Consider the following 20,189-nt stretch of genomic DNA (forward strand, 5'->3'; position numbering starts at 1 on the left):
AGGAGGAAAACCCAGTGGAACCCAGCAAGGGACTTTTGATCAGCAGGCTATATTGTCCCATGATTTCTTTTTCACCAAAATGCAAAAGTGCTACAAAAAACTTATCACAAGAGACCAGGCCCAAGACATTATTTGAAGTTGTCCCCATTGCCAAAATGTATCCCCATTACCACCCTACTCAGGGACCAACCCTTGAGGCCTGCAACCCTGCAATGTCTGGCAGACACTACCCATTATCCCTCATTTGGAAGACTGAAATATGTCCATGTCCCTGTAGATACCCTTTCCCATTACGTTGTCGCTACTGCCCATGCTGGGGAAAAAAGCCGTGATGTATGTTGTCACTGGCTTGCCTGTTTCACCACAATGGGGGTTCCCACTCAAATTAAAACTGACAATGGTCCCACATACACTGCACAGCGAACGTGGGCATTTCTTCAAATCTGGGGGGTCGCTCATGTGACCGGAATTCCCCATTGCCCAACTGGCCAGGCAATAGTGGAACGTACCCATCGTACTCTAAAAGACATGCTTGAAAAACAAAAAAGGGGGAGTAGCCCCGGTGCCTCCCCACAAGAGCAGCTATGGAAAGCCTTATATGTTCTCAACCTCTTAAACCGTTATATGGACCAAAGTGCAGTTAATAAGCATTTCTCATGCCCTACGTGGTGAGAACAGCCTCGGGTTCACTACAAGAACCTGGAAACGGGTCGATGGAGTGAACCAGTACACTTAATAATGTGGGGGAAAGCTTATGCTTGTCTCTCTACAGGTAACGGGCCTCGTTGGATGCCTGCATGGCTGATTGGACCTGTTGACGCATCCCTCGAAACACCAAATGAGGACTGAGAGCCAGTTAAGATGAGCCCACGTCGGGACATTTTCTGGCAATACCTGCCTGCCTCGTGCAGGGTCAATATCTATTCATAAAAGCTTACAGCGACTACATGACCTTACTAATAAGTTGTAGATAGAATCAGAGTGGAACCCTTTTGAGGGATAGGACTGGATGTTAGGTTTGGGGTCATGGGTTAAGAAGGTACTGGTGTGTGGATTGGTAATCTTGCTAAGATTTCTAGCCCTTGCTATCTATCTCCCCTGCTTAATAAGCCTTATGCAGAGAATGACTCGAAAGGCTTTGCATCAAGTACTTGTTGTACAAATACACACTGCACTGGCAATATTTAGTTTAGAAGATAAAAAAGGGGGAGATGTAGGGGCAGACAGCGAGGGATTAGACAAGATAGAGTTAAGGAGCCGAAAGCTTTGGGAGGAATAAACAGCAGTATGTAGATAAGGTAGTAGCCGCACGGAATGAGAAGGAGTGATGATGGGAACATGACCTTCGAGAAAGTACCGATCCAGGCTAGAGTTTATATAAAGGGCTTGCTTGCTTGAATAAAGTTGATTCTGATCCAGCACATTGGAGTCCGTGAATCAGACCGCCACAAAGCAGTCTCTAAAGTACCTCTGAGAAACACATATTCCTGTCAATATAAGCAAACTATTTACCTGGCTGAAAGACCACTGAAGTAAACAAAGGCTTTATGATGAACCTAAAAGAATTAAAAGTGCCCATTTCCCTTGGCTTGCACTTAAAAAGAAAGATTGAAGGTGTGAAAACAATCCTGTTTTCTTTTAGACTGGCTGAATAGCCAGTTGCAATTAGGCTTTGAAATGTGCACAGATGATGGCAGAAGGCTGCATTGCCCCATGGAGATCAGTGGGAAGAGCTGTGCCTGAGGAGCTGTAGTCTTTCTCAGAGCTACTCTAAGAGATGCTCACTGAGAGATGCTCGCTCAGCACGCTATCCATTAAGGTGATACAGACTGCTCCTTTAGTACCGTAGTGGAGCTCAGCAGATGAGTGTCAGTGGGGGACAGGTACTTAATCCTCTTCTTCCTTATTTCTCTGTGCTGTCCTTCCAAACAACAAAAGTTCAGGAGTTTCAGAGACTTCTAGTTTAATCAGCATTTTCAGAAATTGTAAGAACAGAGGAAAAATTTTCCAGCATTCTTTTCCAAGAATTAATTGCTGTCTTGCCCCTGAAATTAGTAGAAATCCCTATGATTTGCTATACTCTTCTTTAAATGCTTCCTGTGCAGAACTCAGATAAAATATTTGTCTCATCAGTTGTGATCCAGACACCTTACCCATAAGACTTCCTGAGCCCGTTGTTAGGGACCACCCTACCACCCAGGAGCTATTCTCTTCTTTCTGCGGTTGAATCCTAACTTTTCTCTTAAAACAGGAAGATTATGTCAAAATACCATGTGGATTGCTTGAAGAGATGAAGGAGTTATATAGCATGGTCCTTGTTGATCAAATTGATGAAACTCTTCTTTAAACATTAATTAAAGAACAACCCTAAAATATAATTACACTGAATTACACTCTCTACAATTCAGTTATTATATACTGTAGGGTAATTAAGAAGTCTATAATATGAAGTCTCTCAGGAGCTGAAAATTGTATTAATGTTCAGATAAGGAAGAAGCAGTCTAACCAACCTATTAGATTTCAAAATACACATCCAAGAAAGGGCAGATTAACATGAGAATGAAATACAAGGAAAATCTGGAAAGCAAGCTAGAGAAAGGTTTTTTTTTTTTTTTTTTTTTTTATGAGTTTGACCATCCACAAGACATCCTTCAATGTCCTTCACCTCCATCTTCTGAAGATGAGGTCTGTTCTATAATTTTTGACCTCTACTGCTGTCTTTGATTTACCATAAAAAAATAAACCAGGTTTGTAGCTTTATTAGTCCAAGGCCCCTTTATGCACAGAGTTGCATACTGCAGGAGAAAGAAGAATAGAAAACCTGAGCAAACTTTCATTTTAGGACAACAGCTTAACAACTTCATTTTAGTCATCAGGAAACCATTTCCACCTAGCTCTCATCATGTCCTAGCATCGGTACTGAGAAGTCTTTCTCCCCGCTTTGCTTTTTCTACAGCTTCCTTAAAGACTCACTAAGATAGACCAACACCAACCTTCCAATACATAGGAAAATATGATTGTCGGAGAGCTATTATTTAACTGAAGAGTTTTTTTTCATTTTTGTGTTTATATTTCTGTTTCAATCATACCAGAAACTAATAAAAATACAGTTTCAGATACAGACTTTTGCTGCGGGGGGGGGGGTCTTCCTTTCTGCCTTGGAGTCTTAACTCCAAGGTTGTAGTGATGACACTTCCTTTTGTCAGCTGCCTGTTAAAAGACTCTCTTCCTCTTTAGCACTGCCAAAATGTTTAGGATTTGGATTGTTGGGCCTTGTAAAAGATGTTTGTGCTGTCGCACTCATTAATTGGATCTGTAGGTGTGTTTCAATTAGTCTCTCAGTGGGTTGGGATGGGAAATGCTGGAGCTGATTTGTTTCTCCCAATTATTATGCTTCATTTTCCTATGATACAATCATCAAAATATGTTAGAAAATTAGTAATACCACAGCAGTAGACCCAGAAATCAAGATCAGGAGTAGCACGTACTGCTGATGACTACTAAAATCTACTAAAAGGATAGTGCTTTCACAGGGAGTATAATCTCTGCAGCCTTTATAAAAGAGTGCTCATGTGAAACTACCCAAAAGAAAATTGAGCTCTGTGTTCAAACTGTGATTCTACCTGTATGATGTTAGTTTATAAGTAAATATAATGGTTCCAATTCACTCTGGATACAGACGGTAGATACTCTTACAAATTCTTCTCTCTTAGTTACTCTTTGTGCAAATTTAGTATAATATTTGACATCCTTAAAAAGGTTCAGTTTTCCTTGTAAAATTTTCCTTTTATTAATATATCTTATAAGCTTATATAAAATACTATAGTTAAGACTTTTTATTTGTCTGTACATTTTAAATATCAATGCTGAATTTGAAGAATAAATATCACAAAGAAAATGAATTCACAGGCTGAGTACAATATAGTTCAAATGTAAAGCAGATGTAAGATGTTTTTTCCTCTATTTTTGTGTCCATGTTACTTCACACCCATCTAGGGAAATCACCCTTTCAAAGGATAAGACAGTAAATCTCTAAATCTCCATATTTACTCAAGTCCTGTGTCTCTTCAGGGCAGAAGCTGCCAAGTCTCTAGATTTACAATGTTTTTATGATAATGATTTACTCCAAAGGCTAGCTCAAGATGAAAAGATAAATTAATTTATCTTCTTTTATCTACTAGATAGCTCAGATGATACTCTCTAAAAATGAATTTGAAGCACATATATTGTATAATTCATCACAAACAATTTAAAAATCAGTTACAGGTTGCCTTCATGATCTGATCCTATAGAGACTGGGTGCATTAGGAGACGAATACGTTTGTAACCTTGGAGATGTTTAGAACCTTTCAAAAGATAGCAATACTTTTCACATTATCTAGATTGCTGGGTATTCAAAAGAGTGTAATATATCCTTTGCGTACTAAATATTTTTGAAGAAACATTAAAACTATATGTGACAAGTACTACAAAACTGATTTTTTAAAGGAGATTCTACTTTTCTCATTCTTTTGTCTAGAGTCCAACCGAGCACAGCATGAAAAAAGCTTAACCATAGCTGATGTAAACAAGTATCAGATGAATGTGAACTTTTAAAACTGAAAGCAGTAAATGAACACAAGCTGTCAAAAACTTGCATAACTGCCCACTTTTCATTTTACTGCAGAGCCACCACTGCCAATACCTTAACTGATTGTTAGTTATACAGTTTGAGCATCTTGTAGTTTGTTTTCATCAGGTAGTAATTCTCTTAAAGGCAGATGATTTTAACACACTGCACGTTGAAGCTTTAGATCTCCTTCTCACTCAGATAATAGGTATGCTGAAAGTATGCGTTGGCTTAAGGGAAGACTGGACACATTCACTGAGGAGAAGATTGCTGAGGGTTACAAATACATAGGAACCACCGCCAGCGCAGGAAGTTTCTGAATCACAAACAGTCAGAGACTGAGAGAATACTCAACAGAAGTATCATTTATGCTTGCCCAACATTTATACTTCTCCTTAGGCATTTACTTTAGCCTCAATTCAGAACAGAATACAGGGACTGCAGGACCTTTAGTCTAGTCCATTACGCCTTCTCTTGTGTTCATATGTCCTACCAGAAAACTCTGTTATTTCATAATTCCCTGTAAAGAATATATGAAAATAATTTGACTTCTCAGAGCCAACCAAGTTGGCAATGAGTTCCTGGTATATTATTATTTACATATGCATGTATGTTTACATACGTATATATATACGTATACATACACACACATGCACACACACTTGTATGTATGCATATAAAAAGTGCAGAAATAAGCACAAAAGGAGCCCAAGTCATGATGTCCACAGAACAGGTCAGATAAGTATGTATCCGAGAGAATGCAGATTTACTTGATCTTGCTTCAGGATGGAAGGTTGGACTAGGCGAATTTTACCATAGCATGCCTTTCAATGGGACAGGGGAGTATTTAACTTTAGTTGTTAACTGTAGTTTCAACTTTATTTATTAAATGCAATAATTACAAGGAAGAAAGAAAGGGAGACAATATGCTCAGGACTGCACACCCTATCTGTGGAGACAGTTTTCTCACTTGTGCATATTCATCTGTTGACCTCCTCAAATGAACTGTATATCAGGAAAAAACAAAACAAAATGACTTCCCACAAGTGCTGTATTAGGCACAAGACTGAGAAACAGAGTGGTCAGTCCAGCTTAACTGAAATATTTGGACATCATTCTCCTGATTCATATGTGTAATAGCACACATTACATGTCTTTGTTCATGTACCTCGTATTTCTACCGTCAGAATATAAAATATTGTTCCATTGCAAAACCTGACTTAGTAAAACTGAGTATTCTTCAGATTTCTGTGGGGAGGAAGCCTGGAGGTTGGGCTGTGGTGAATATCATTAGACACGCTCCTGGACTCCCAACCTTAAAAGGTTTAGGGTTTTCAGGGTTTCCAAGTCCCATGACAATTGAGGAGACAAGGTATGAACAAAGTGGGGCTTCTAGAATATCCTGGCTGAGATATCCCAGGCTTTATGGTGCTCTCCGAAAACCAAGTAGAAAACAGAAATAATTCACAGAAAGGAAGATATCGTTCTAACACAGCTCTAGTAAGGACAATAGTGACTCAATAATTTGCATTTGGTTCAAGACATTAGGGATTCCACAGCAAATTTGGATCCTTTTATTCTCAGTTCTCTGTCTTATTGATAGAACTATTTTTACCCTTAAAACAAACAAGCAAACAAGCAAACAAAACTCTCTGTCTGTCTGGACAATGTAGCACCTAACTGACTTATTATAGCAGATTATCATAATTATTCCTCAGGTACCATATGCTTAAAAACAATTTCCCTTCTTAGTCTCATAAGTTATAAATCAATAGGCAATGATTACAGGATTTTCCAGGCATTCTAGATAGTGATGTGGGCCCATTATCAAGGTCTCTCTCACTTTTCAGTGCTTTATCCTCTCAGCCCTCTGCTTATGGGGGAATACCTTTGTTCTTTTTTTAGTGAGACAAAGTCTTGTATACGTTCTCTAATCTTGGGCCCAAACCTATTGTAAACCCAAAACTTACAGTGTTCTGATTGAATACATACAAAATGATCTGGGCATGGTCTTGAGTACAGCAAGGACAAGTCAAACCTACTCAGCCTCCTCTGCGTGTGGCTAGGTGCAATGTGGACAGGATGGCTTCCCCGCCACATGTCAGGGAGCTGATGCAGAAAGGGAAGTCAGACCTGAGACCCTTCCTAGAACGACCTAATGTTGCACATAGGAAAAAACTACGGGTAGCACCTGGTCTACATCCGAGATAAAGATATATTGAAAAAGGTATGGATGCACTGCCCTAGGTCTGTGGCTGGTCATGTGGACACACGGATCAGAAAGCAGTCTCCGTTTTAGCTTACCATAGGGACAACTGTTCAACTAGCAGCATAGATAGAAAAGATTAACCAGAGTGCATGCAGGAAGGTAAGCCAGTCAGAACTATAACTACTGCTTTTTCTGTCTGTACCATGTGCACACAATGGAAACAAAATGATCTGTTAACATTCTACGTGTATTTTGAAATCTTAAAATGACTTCAGAGCTAAATGGCTGTGAATAAACAGTTCCTTAGCATCCACTCTGGAGCACTTTGGAGTATGATAAGTATTATTCAAAACAACGTTCCAGACTCTGCTTTCTTACTATTTAAATCTCTTAATCTTTAATATAAATATTTTTCCTACTACTGCAGAAGTACAGCATCAGCCATTGTCAGGGAGCTTCTAGTACTCAGCATGCCAAACAGGTCATTTACTGAAGAGCAAGCCTGTGTGCTAAGCTATGACACTTTAACAGTGGCTAACATTAGCAGACTGTTTCCAGAAGTGTTTTGATATATTTTTGTTGGATGATACTGTGAGTAGCAGTATGTAAAAGGCTGACAAATGGAGAAAAGATGAAAGCAAAAAGCTGGGACAGAACTAATGATAATAAAACTCTTGGCAAGTCAGATTACTCTAAGTCTCACATCAGAAGCAACTTTGACAATAATAGGATTCTGGAGTCCATAAAATTAGTCATGATTCAAAGATAAAAACATCAACAATTGGCATAAAAGCTTTACTTTAAAGATTTAGCACTGTGTACCAAATGAGGAAAAAAAGCACCACCATAACAGTAACACTTTAATATAGGTATCCATTATCTAATGCTTATATAATGGAAGCCAAATGAGCTCATTATTATTGGTGCTATTATACTGAATACTAAATGAACTCATCATAGAAACATACTTGCTTTAGAAACTATTACTACACCATCAGTGACAAGGAAAAAAAAATGCATACAAACTTCCTGAGATGACTAATTTGATTTCAGTGTTAACATCTGATGCATTATTAATCAACAGTTCATTATACTTTTAGATAGCACTTAGTTTATTTGTGTTTTATTTGTACACAATTCATTTCTGTAATCTCTTACTATATTTTATTTTATTCTTATGTAAACAATACTGGTTTGGGCTGATACAGACTTACAGTAAATGGAAGTATGGTATGTTTGCGTGTTATTCAAATTTGTTCTGTTTCACAAAAACAGGACAAAAAGATTGATGCAATCCAGAGTAAATGATAAAATAATACTGTGAGAATAGACCATGAAAATGAAAAAGTGCTGAGGTCGACAGCTTTGATGGCACTATCTCAACATCAAATCTCTTTTACTATGCTTTCAATTTGCATTTTTGAAGACCATTGCCACAACGGTAATTCAATTTCCTTGCAGCATAAGCCTGTTTGAATTGTTATTTTGATTAGTTAGGTCAAATACATAAAGGTAGACTCTGGTGAGACAAAATTCTGAAAATCAGCAGACAAAGGTCTTCATGAAAGAAGAAACCAATACAGGGTGTTACATCTCTTACCTACTATGCTTTGGTGAAAGGGAGAAATGTTTAAGAAAATGTGGTAATTGAAAGTAACAGTGTATAGCTGAAACCAAACCAAGACATTACAGAGGGGAGCCTGGTCACTACAGTTGGCCCTTCAAAGGTAATCACTAATATCAACTCAGTAGTTACTCGTGCATTGGTGTATCAAGCTTGTATACAATACATCTGCTCTTTGGATCCTTTCAGTGTTGTGATCTTTTTTTTTATCAACATAAAATGTGTGATGGGAAATTAATAACGCTTCAGGAATATTGCTTCAGACCTGGAGGAACCATGGCTCAGGTTATCAGCACTATTTTAAAGTAACTTCAGAATTCTGACATGCTTTTCTGGTAACAGAGTTTATTAACAACAGAAGAATGGAGAATAAGTGTTCCTGGAAGGTAGAAGGTGGCCTTCTCTTCAGGACTATGTTAGTACCTACAGGAATTATTGAAAAGCTCCTTTTCTCTAGAGTCTCATAGAAAAATTAGACTTTTTTTTTTCCATTTTCTGGGCAAATTTAACCTTTACTCTAAATAATCACATAGATATAAACTTCTCTTGCCACAAAGACTCAGTGAGATCTTGGGTAAGACGCTTAATCTTTCTCTGACAATTTCCTTATTACAGAAGAAGACCACTAATAATTTTTACATCCTACAAATGCTGAGAGGATAGAGCCAGTAATATATAGGAAATCTTTAAAAACATTCAATTTGACTGCCATAGGAAAAAAAAAGCGACAGTCCTATTAAGAAAATATTAAATAGCATAGCATCCCTAAATTTTATTTGGATCACAGAATAAACTTTCTCTGCACCTCTTTATGGAAGACTTGAGATAGTCTCAACAGAAATGTGCTAAAAAAACCCTTCAAAATTCCTACATGAAATTAAAATACATATATTCTAAAGAAATCTCTCTGCGACTATTTCAAATGACAATGCCATCTTTCCTTCTGTGCCTTGGTCCTATATTGTGAGAGGATTCTTGAAATTGCTTCTAACTCACTCTTACATTCTGTTTATGACAGGGTAATTAAATGATATGTATATAAATACTCCTATACAATTTTATTCTCTGTGATGATGCAGGCATGACTTTCATATGATGTATACACATCCACATAAATTCCAAAAGCTTCAGCCAGTGGAACTTATGGTCTAATAGTTTCACTGAAAAAAATGGAAAAGGTCTGCTGAGGTCGGCTTAAAAAACATTTTTAATACACCTTTTGGTGAAACAAACACACACAAAGAAAATCCAAAACCAGTTAGGATCATTCCAAAACATGCTGATGTAACTGAGATGAAATGCTTTATTTAGTACTCTGCTTACTTTAAGCAATTCCAAGCTTACTTTATCTCTTTGTTCACTTTCTTTTCTGAGATGAAGTTTCCAAGCAAAAGTACTGCCTGATGATCTTACTGCTTTTGGACAATAACCACTATTGCAAGCATACTACAAAGAAAGCATCATTAACTGAGTTCCAAAATTTCTAAGTTTCAGGCTAAATACCCACATCCATTCTTGAGATTTCTTCTGACTGGTATTTCTCCACTCTTTAGATTCTAAATAACTGAATCTAAATATGGCACCAGAGATTGTTCAGCCTCCAAATTTGACCTATTCATATAATTTATTTGGAGGCTCCAAAAATTAAGTCTTGAGTTAGCAAAAAAGATTTTTATTCTGGATTCTCCCTAAACTTAATTACTGTAATAAAATTTTAAAAGCGCTGATTGAAAACATTTAGTTTCAGGTGAAAATAAATATGAACAACATTCAGTAAAATCATGGTGGATATCTCTTCCTCTTGTTGTATTTACTGCTGCCCTTGGATTCAGCCAGTGAATCAATAACATAATTTATCTTCACCATTTTTTTTCAAAGGTCCACAGAATCTCTTCTCTTTATTCAGGGCAGAGTATTTGTTTTCTTTGTGCTGCATGTCTGTTAACTACCACCTTGCTCATGCAAGAAACCCAAGACTCAAGGCAACAGTGAAGCTGTCATGTCAATAAACAATGTAGATATGGAGTGACTCCCAAATAAGTGAATATCCTTTCCTTTCTTCTAGGACTTTTTACATATTTCTCTCAAAAAAGTTCTTTCCTTTTTTTTTTTTTTTTTTTAATATTCTTTGCAGGTGAAGTCTCTTGATTCTAACAAGATTTGAGTACTTTTACCAACACTTTTTTTTTCAGAACAGAAGCTTCCAAAAACGGTTCAGCTGCACAAGGGAAGTTGCTAATTCTAGAGCTGTCTAACACTTCATGTGTATGCTCTTTAAAGTTCAAAACTGTATAGGCTTAAATCTGGAATAACTCTGATGCTTCTTGTCAAAAGACTGGTTCTGGATTCATGCAATTGAATGCTCTGCTAAATCTGTTCTGCATTGTTTCAAGTTCCTGACAATAAACCAAATTCCATGTTTAGCTTGGTTATGCTTAGATAATTCTATAAGTAGCAATAACAACAAATTAAATTAGATTAAATTTGGCTGTGTATGACAAGCTCATTGATCAAGTCTCCAAAACCTGATTACAGGACACGCATTGCTTGCACTCAGTGTCCGCAGAGGATGGTCCCACAAATAGTGGGATGTACTAGATATGTAGATAGACTACACATCAAGGACTGCCTTACAGCTGCAACTGGTAGAAAAGCACATTTCATAAAACAAATTAATCTCTCACAGTACAGAGCAAAATTTAATTTTACAACCAAAGAAACCATAGCATATATTCAAGACTAACATATGTGTGCAGGTTAACTGTACACAATGGTACACATTTTTATCACTAGTTTGAGGTAGCAATGAGGGATCTGTGTCATCAGAGAAATAACTGATTTGCTACATTTTATGAGTTTTTTGATTCCTTATCTTTTATCCAGAAAAATAGTCTTCTTTTACAATCATCCTTTTAAGTCATAATTATAGCCTAGTAATTCTCCACTATCAAACCTTGCCTTTTCTCCACTAGAATGAGGAAGATTTTAACAAGCTTCTACTATTCTCATGCTGCCTTTCAAGGAGCTATTCTAGTAGTTAGCCAATATGCCAATACAGATTACATCAACATTTTTAGTGAAAGATGGCATGCTGAGGCTTGAGGTTGCTATTATCTGGAGTGAATGGGACATCATTGTGGAACATCTTTGAAGTACCAAATAAAAATGTCCCCTGCAACAGATTGTATGACTACACACGCATGCGTGCAGGGAACAGTTATGGCGTATTGTACAGTAAAACAAAGGTGTCCTACATTTTGATCATTTGATAAATGATATCAATTTTGCAGTCAAAGTATGTAGCCGTTTCCAAGATATATAGTTGATGCATACATTTTCCATCAAGCTAACTCACACATTCTTCCCTCCTGTTGGGAAAACAAACACACAACAGGAAGTTACAACCTTTGTTAAAAAGAAAAAACCTCTCACAGTTATGGAAGTGATAGTCACATCTCATGGGGCATGGCATTGTGCACAGGTGTCTGTGCATTAAATGTGGCCAAGTTCAGTCCTTACCCCATATCTTTCTGGCTTGAACAACTCACAATCAATGGATTTGCTGGATACATAAGATATAAAAAACAGATTATTTCCTTGGCTGCAGACAAGATTCAACATTGAATTTTAGAGTGGGTTTCATTTTTCTTAACTTTACTTGTTTAAAGGTTGGGCACTGTCACTAAGCTAGTCAACTGAACCAACGAGAAGATGGCTCATCATATCGATCTTAAACACCTTTACTAAGTAAGGATGAATTGCTATCTAAAGAAAGAGATCTATCTTTCTTCATTGACAGCAGAGGCAGCCTGACAATTAACTGTCTTAATTTTTGAATGGCTGAAGGCAAATCCCATCCTTTGATTTTGGAACCTAAATATTTCTTTTCTTGTATTTGTAGTGTTAATGTTTGTTTCCTATAAACTGAGTTTATATTTAGACAGCTAAATCAACTTACATCCATTGAGCATCCTGGCTAAGGTCATTAAGGTAACCTCCTTTCCCTATACTTTGTTTAGGATGATCATTACTCAGATACGCTTTGATCATCCCATTTTCCATTGGAAGAGAAAAAATTCTAGTGAAAGTTTGGCAAAAACCTTACCATGATAGGGTCTGAAGCCACATTCCTTTGGGATGATCACAGAACAGCCTCTGTTCAAAAAGAACTTCACATTTTTGATGTTGAAAAAACCACCAGATGGCGATCTTATAATTTCATAAATAAAACACAAAACCACACAAAAATGTGGTTTGGTTTTCCTTGATTTATATTTAGTATGTTTTTTCCTTTTAAAAAAAGAAAACAAACCCCTTGTATAGCAAAAGCTGTCTCTAGATATTTTAATTGGCTGCAGATTTTACTAAACAGTGAATTCCTCAAATTCTCCACTTATCCTTCCTCTACTATACTATAGTCACCACAGTCCTGTTCTTATTAGAGCTCTAATTACTGCACAGAACTCTGACGCTCTACACAGGAAACAGTAGCACAGTGCTGACTCCCTTAAACGACACAGAGCTACATGTATCAATGAAATTATGGCCAGGATGTTATTGATTCCTATTTTGCATAGAAACAAAGCCTTTTAAAAAACTTAGTTTGCATAGCCAGGCTCACAAATCGATCTGTCAAACTGATGCAGGTGCCAGACACACAGAAAGAGCCTCATCCAAACTCTGAAACCTCAACTGGGAGGCTTTCAACCAATTCCAGTAAGCTTTAGACCAATCCCTTTTCTTCCCCTTTGGTCTCTATCTAATATATATTCAGGAAAGATCTGATGTAGAAAGCAATTTCCTGTAAAAAATATGTCCATAAAAATATGCCATTCTTGATCAATTTAAAATAGCAAAATCTGGAAGTTAAAAATCATTTCTGGCAACATATACTAGCAACATGAGAATGTTTCAATGTTTGATTATGCTATTTTAAAATACCCCAAATAGGTAGATTATAGATCAAGACAGGCTAGCTTTGATACTCAAAAGGTTACTAGAACAAATTATTAAACAATGCATTTAAAAACACCTAGAGGATGATAAGGTGATAAGAAACAGCCAGCATGGATTTGTCAAGAACAAATTATGTCAAGCCAGTCTAATTTCCTTCTCTGGCAGGGTAGCTGGCCTACTAGATAAGGGGAAAAGCAGTAGATGTGATATATTTTGATGGTAATAGGGTCTTAAAAGTTCCACTTACCATTGCAGTGTTGCAATGAAATCACAACGTGGGTACAAAACCAGTTGAAAATCATACTCAGAGATTAATTATCATACGTTTGTTTTCTGACTAGAAGGTCTGTCCTGGATCCTGTTCTGTTCAACACTTTTACTACCAGGTTGAATGATGAAATAAAAAGTAAGTTCAAAGAAGTGCAGATGCCCAAGTGAGAATGGGTGACACAATTCAGAAAACAGGACTGTTAAAGGACTGTGATAAATTGGATAAATTGTAGAAAATCAAGAACATGGAATTCAATTAGACAAGAACAAGGTGAGGTGAGGTTCTTAGAAAGGTGAAATCAGATGCACAGGTGCAAGACAGGAAATAAGAAGCTGGCCATAAATTCTGGAAAAATAAGCTTGTTTTGTAACATATTTACAGAGGACTCACCGTGCAATAGACTTGGTACACCTAAGTTATTCCTCTGCTCTGCTTGGTACTTATGGGGTATCATGAAGTATTTTTACCAGTTTTGGAAATAACACTTTAGGATACATATTAACTGGAGCCAGGCTTGAGGAGGGTAATTAGGAGGGCAAGATATTTATGAAATATGACTGAGAGGGAAATGTTGAAAAAACTGATTTTTCAGTCTAGAGAAGACTGAAGGGACATAAGAGTTTCTCAGTATCAAACAAAATGTTGTTATAAAGACAACAGTGCTTTCTATGCCACTGGATAAGGGAAGAAATAATTATCTTAGTTTGTAGCAAGATTAGATATTAAAAATAGATATTAAAAAAGGCTTTCTTACTATATAGGTAGTTAAACACACAAACTAACTACCGAGAGAAGTTATGAAATCTCTTTTCTTGGAGGCATGTAAAAAGAAATTACACAAACCTATCCAACCTTAGAAACAAGGAATGGAGGATTTTTTTCAACTTAAGGAAACTTAACTTAAGGAAAAGCTTGAGTTAAATAGTCATTTTAAATAATATTTTCATTGGAAGTTGATATATAAAAATCTTCAAGGCAACCCATCTATCACTCCCTTTCAAAATGGTTGTCGTTTCCTATTATTCTTAATGAGATTCAGTTAAGGTGCTGTGCTCTCTTTCAAAATTCCTATTGTTTCCAGGGAGAAAAGCCAGCAGATATCTTTCTTCAGAACAAATTGAAAACAATGGGGGGTAGATAGCCATGTCAGAACAATCACCTAAAAATTGGCAAGCTTTGAAAGAAGACAGTACTGTATGGAATCCTTTGCAGTAGAATAGTATTCATCAGCCCCTATGGAAGAATCGACTAGGAATGACTATGAGCAGAAAAGGCAATTGATTCATCCTATGTTTTCAGGCTGTATGCATCCTCAAGTTTTAACTGAGGGACATTGAAAATCTTTAAAGTATTCAATTCCGAGGATGATTTAAGACAAAGGAGCAATATAAAATGAGCTCAGGTATCTTATGATCTTTTTTTTTTAAATTCATTCTTGAAAATTTACTTTGATATTTTCAGAAAGCAACTGAAAAATAAAGTTTTCTTACATAATAAGGAGATTCAAAGCTTGCTTTACATGCAAAACCTATGTGAAGGCTGCTTAAGTGACGCATTTACTTCATTTTGCAGACCTGGCATAGAACGAAGATTACAGAGTAAGCAATATAATAGAATATCTTTCGAACACCTTTAATGTCTTTGAATAGTATGCATACATCTTGTCCATGCCCATATGAAGCCACTTAAAAGTATGCAACGGGAGGTTTCCTCTGTGGACATTTTTACTGTCGATTTTTGCTGTGTTTTTTTTTTAATATACATATAACTAAAGAACAAGTCAATAGAAATATCCCAGTCCCAGAAAGTTGCTGACTATGGAATGGACAGAAGTAACCTTCAACCTTTTAACTTCCTGGGTTGCAGGCAGCGGCATCAATGGAAGACTCTGAGTGCCATGGCCTGAAAACTTAATATTGCTGTGCAAAAGATTTATGCTGTGGGAACGTCCTGTTGCACAGCTTTTCATTTTGAAACATTTGCTACTTATTCCTTTTACACAGCTTAGATTATGCCCTGAAGCTGGTAATTTTCAGTTAAGACTTATTATATCAGTAATAAACTCAAAAAACTCCTGTGTGCTGTTTTTTAAGGAACCACTGCTTATTAATTGTTTTACCAGTTCTGGCACAGTCCTGGAAAGAGACTCAAGGCTGCAAGCCCTTCCAAAAATCAATGATCCTGGAACCTCTGGAGGAATTTGTAAATTTGAAGGTAAAGTTTCTGTCTGTGAAGAAGGAAAATGTCTAATCTCTAAATAGTTGAATAGATTTCCCTCCATGCTTGACTAACACCAAATGTTTTTAGATCTATTTAAGCTTCATTGTTTCTCTGGCATTTGAGTTCATGGCTCGTATTTATTGACTTACAACAGAATTTGGTTGAAAACTTCACTATAAATAATTTTTTGCCATACAGAAAAGTGATTATCATATATATAAAATTTTAACCAAACTAGAGCATCTCTAACCATGCAACAACTCCCATCTCTGCCCTGCAGAGTTAACACTGGGAATGATACCAAGTATTGACATGCAGCTTGAGGGAATGATCTCTTGAATTCTAGGCAAAATGTTACTCTCTGGTGTGACCACTGCCACCATATATACTTGAACAGTATGAACAGCAAAAAATACAAACTGAATCATTTCAGAAATGTTTTAAAACTTCTCCAGTTGCGCGTCCCTTCCTTCCCACTCAGATTCCCCTGAAGAATTCTGTTGTATTAGTCAGTAGGTCATGCTTTCCTCATACTGAATATACTTGCCCAATAACTAACTAATCTCACTAAAAGACTAAACTGTGAGCACCTATCCCATATTCAACACACTATTGACTTATTTTTTTCTCTTGCAATTATAAAACTAGTTCATTAACTCCAATGGATCTGACCATTGCCCAGTTGGCATTCTGTGACGAAACAGAAACTACAGCTGTACTGTAAAATAAAAGTAATGCAAAGGATAAAGGAGTGAATAGGTTTCCTTGATGAACTCACAGACCTCACTGCCCCCTTATTTTGGTCACCTAGAGCCATTTCAGAGCTCTGTGAAGCATTTTTCTTTCTAGAACAGTTGACGTCTTCAACAGTTTGAGGAGGCAAGAACTGGAATGTGTCACAAAAGAAGGAGGAATGTTTGGATTAACTTGTTTAGCATATATGTATTACCAGTGGGTAAAAATGGGTAGAACAGCCAGAACATTGTAAGAAATACAACATCAAAAATTTCTCCAAGATTACTTCAGTTTGTTTACAGTTTTAAATTTTTGTTTACTGCCTCTAAATTTGTTAGTTGTATTTTGAATAGTAAGATGATTTTAATTTGGATTGTTTGGACAGCTTGAGAATGCTGTAACAAAACTGAGAAATAACCCTCACTGAATTACATTTTACAACATAAAATCATTCAGTTTTTTTTTCTTTTTTTTTTCTTTTCTTTTTTTTTTTTTGGTGCAGAGTGCAGGGAAGAATGGATTGCTTAAGTTTTGCTTAGGATTATTTCAGGGGCTTTTAGAAGTCGTATCCATAATATATTGGTCTTTTTGTTCAGAGAAGGCACAGTCCTAAGCAACATGCATTCATCTATGAACTTTGCCTGTCTTTCACTTTTTTTTGTGATTAAAACATATGAAAAAGAGATTGGAAAAGAGATTTTTCCAAATTCTATCATTAACTTCTTGGAGAAGCCAAATATGGCATCCATCTTGGAATCAGGAGGGTAATGCGGCAAAAGCATCAGGCTGGTAATCACAGGACTATGACTAGATTTCTGTTTACATCTTGTAGTGTAGGAGTGTAGGAGTGGTTACTGATGCAGTAAAAGTTGATTTCTTGTTCAGAGAACATTAGCATTCAAGCACTGCTGGATTAGAAAAACTGAGGTGAAAAATTAATGTGCCATTGAACAGAAATAGGAATTGCCAGGGATATACACAATTAATTTTCACAATTTCTGGCAGTCAACAAATTCAGCCTTGGCATCTGCTAAATTTTTTAAAACACAGTATTAAAAAATAGGATGGTGATAATGCACAATAATGCACATTCCAAACCTAGATGGCAATTAATTTTTTGTTTTGACATATATAAAGAAATATTCTTTATATTGCCCGTAACATTATAAGTGGTATAGGTCTCTGTTCAGCAAAGCATAAAGTGTAGGTTTATCTTTATTAGTAAAGTCTATAGGAACATGTTGAACATTCTTCAGTCATAACTTTAATCTAGTGCTTCTGTTCCAAGCCAATTCACCAGAGGGTGCAGGGTAGCTTTGAAATAAAGACAATAAGCAGGTATATTTTGTTGATGTAATTTTGAAGTAATTTTAAGTACCCTACCCTTAAAAAGGCCTTTTCCAAAATGGGAATAATATTTTAATATGGGCATAAAATAGGCAAATGCACTCAAAACTATTCAGGTTCTATATTTTTGAATAATCTATTTATACCACAGGAAAATAAAGTACAAGTAATTGGTAACTAAGATCAATTTAAAGTATATTGTCTTTGGGCTAAACATCTTATATGAGCAAACTGAGATAACTTGTACCGAAGAGTTCTAAGAGAATAGAATGACAGAGTGCCTGGCAGAATGCATCTTGATTTTTTATAGGTTTTGAAATACTTAGGAAAGTCTGGCAGCCTGGAAAATGCATAATTTGTGCCAAAACTCAAAAGACTGTGATGTCTCGTTGTCTCAATCCAATATCGGGGGGGGTTTCGTTACGATCCCAAGGACGAGATTAAGACGCTAAAACCAGTCAAATATCGTACAACCTTTTAACTTTATTTTCCACGGAGTGGGGAGAAAAGGTGGGGAAAGGCAAAGAGGAGGAGAGAGAGAAAGAAAGAAAGAGAGAGAGAGAGAGAGAGAGAGAGAGAGAAAGGGATATCACCACCTGTGGATCTAGCGGCGTCCTGTTGGTCCTCTTCACCCTGGGTGTAAATTTTAGTGAAGCGCGTGCAGTAATTACAACTTGAGCAGGGTCCAACCCTAGGTTCCCGCTGAAAAGTTTGGAGCCAAATCAAGGCAAATTAAATAAATAATTTGTAATAACACGCGTGCAGTAGTTACAGCTTGAGTTGGGTGCCTCTGAAGAGGGACCCCGAACAAAGAAATCCCTGGGCAATTATACTTTCCAATCTAAGCTCTCCACCCTTCACGCAGTAGTTTGGACCAATAGTAATATTTAGGTCTGGGGTCTCCTGCTCCTTATTGGGTCCCTAGGTAGGTTGTTTACTGTTGTGGTTTCTGCTGACAGATGTGTTTTCATTCTTCGGGTCTTGCCCTTATCTCTCAAAGCCCTGACAATTTATTACTTCCCCAGCAGTGATGGTAGGTGTTATTTCCTAAGGTCCAGACAAAGGGAATATGATCTGGACCCCGAGATAGCCCAGACCCCCTAATCAGCACTGTTTCAGCAGCGAGAGGAGGCCCTGCTCCCCAGGGTCCCGGTGCCCAAGCAGGCCTCACTTCAATGCCTTGACATCCTTCCTCCTGGAGTGTGAAGCATGCGAATGCAAACTGCTGGTAACCCCCTTGTCTTTCCTGCCTGCACCAGCCCTGGGGCCCTTTCTCACTGAACTAGGGAGTGCAGCCTAAGGCTTCAGCAAATTTAGATACTCATGCTAAGCAAGTTTTATAGAAGTTGTGCTAAGCAGCAGTAATTTACAGTCCAGGTCCCAAAGTCTCTGCCCGATCGTGGTCTGGTTCAGCACAGGCTTGGTGTGTCCTGAATGGTTGCAGGGAGACCATTTCAGGGGTCGCAGCAGCTCAGTCCTGTTCCCGCCAGGAACAGATGGCTTGTTCGGGGTTATGATTTGCTTGCACCTTATGTACCAAGGAATGTTTAAGGCAAAAGTTCACTCATCTGTCCGCCACACTCATATAGTCCTCTCATCAATCATAGGCAAATGAAGATTGAGCAGAGAAGTGACCTAAAAGATAACAAATAATAATTTGAAGATTCCACTTAACAGGCTTGCGAACAATTGTTTGAATTCTTTGATGAGGTTAGGAGTATGATTATGAAAAGACATTACATAATTGTAACACGATTTGTGAGATTCTTGACACACATCGTAAGAATAATATCCCATGAAATTAAGTGCAGGCAGGACACAGTAGGAACTGTCATATGGATCTCAGAAAGGTAGCTTTCAGTTAGATGTCATCGGTGAAAGAAGAAAGGAAGGTTTCCAAGAATGCTCAGTGGTGATCAGTAGTCTCTCTGTACTTTTTCAGATGTCCATCTGTACTTTTTCAGATTTCCATCAGTTACCCAGAGGTAAGCAGACAGTCACTGACAGAAAAATTAATGGATAACAGAAAGATTGTTACAGAACCAAATACAAATGAAGAAAGATTTGATAGATGGGTTTTACGTAGGCTGCAAAATAGAGACTGGCCCAGATTTAAGCTGGTCAGACAAAGTATTTTTGGTATCACGGCTAAACCAAAAAAGAATAATCTCTATAGGTCAAAATGAAAAACAAACTATTTAGGCTTGGCCTAATATAT

General features: G+C 37.1%; 2 long non-coding RNA genes across 4 annotated transcripts in view; one reads left to right on the top strand and one right to left on the bottom strand.

Annotated features, from left to right (window-relative positions):
• LOC112983267 (uncharacterized) overlaps positions 1-20,189 on the top strand; it is a 153,415-nt gene that overhangs the window by 51,851 nt on the left and 81,375 nt on the right. The gene's annotated exons all lie outside the window — the stretch shown is intronic.
• The window catches only part of LOC112983268 (uncharacterized), a 32,864-nt gene continuing 31,109 nt past the window's right edge, over positions 18,435-20,189 (bottom strand). For both annotated transcript variants that reach the window (XR_010389611.1, XR_003259193.2), the window contains one exon: positions 18,435-19,606. This is a non-coding gene — a long non-coding RNA (uncharacterized LOC112983268). The remainder of the gene's footprint in view (positions 19,607-20,189) is intronic.

This window comes from Dromaius novaehollandiae, chromosome 5 (genome assembly GCF_036370855.1).
Source record: "Dromaius novaehollandiae isolate bDroNov1 chromosome 5, bDroNov1.hap1, whole genome shotgun sequence".
NCBI classification, from domain to species: Eukaryota; Metazoa; Chordata; class Aves; order Casuariiformes; family Dromaiidae; genus Dromaius; species Dromaius novaehollandiae.